Consider the following 574-nt stretch of genomic DNA (forward strand, 5'->3'; position numbering starts at 1 on the left):
ATGTTGCAGTCAGAATAAAAACATGAATAGCGGGGATAGTGGGCACAGGATGGTTTAGGAAAAGGGACAGCGTCATAGAGGGTGGGCATTATCCGATCTAGGCGTGGTCACTATTAAACCGGTAGGGGCAGAGAAGCACAGATACCATGTTTTTGGATATAACATCGAGCAAGATCGAATCGGTAGGATTTGAAGGCGGTGGGCAAAAAGCAAAGCGATGGAGGATAAACAGGGGGCTTCCTGCCTGACACGTGACAGGAAAGGAACAGTGAAAACTGAAGAACCAGAAGATCACATCCGGTGGGGCAGCAAAGATGGCGTCATCCAGACGGTCATAATAAACTAAAACCTAATACCACCGTTTAAGCCTCGTGGCCTTGGACTATTGGGCTCAGTGCCATGGTAGCCAAAAATGTAATTGGCAGTGACCAGGTGGAGGGCTTAGCAAAGCGGATAGGTGGTAAAAGGAATAACAGAAACATAGTGTACAGCCAAACTGTAGAGACACACCGGTGTCACTGTTTTGGAGCCGGGCATAATAGGTCTTTGGAGGAGGGAGATGATGAAACACGCA

Source organism: Opisthorchis viverrini, assembly GCF_000715545.1.
Source record: "Opisthorchis viverrini unplaced genomic scaffold opera_v5_362, whole genome shotgun sequence".
NCBI classification, from domain to species: Eukaryota; Metazoa; Platyhelminthes; class Trematoda; order Opisthorchiida; family Opisthorchiidae; genus Opisthorchis; species Opisthorchis viverrini.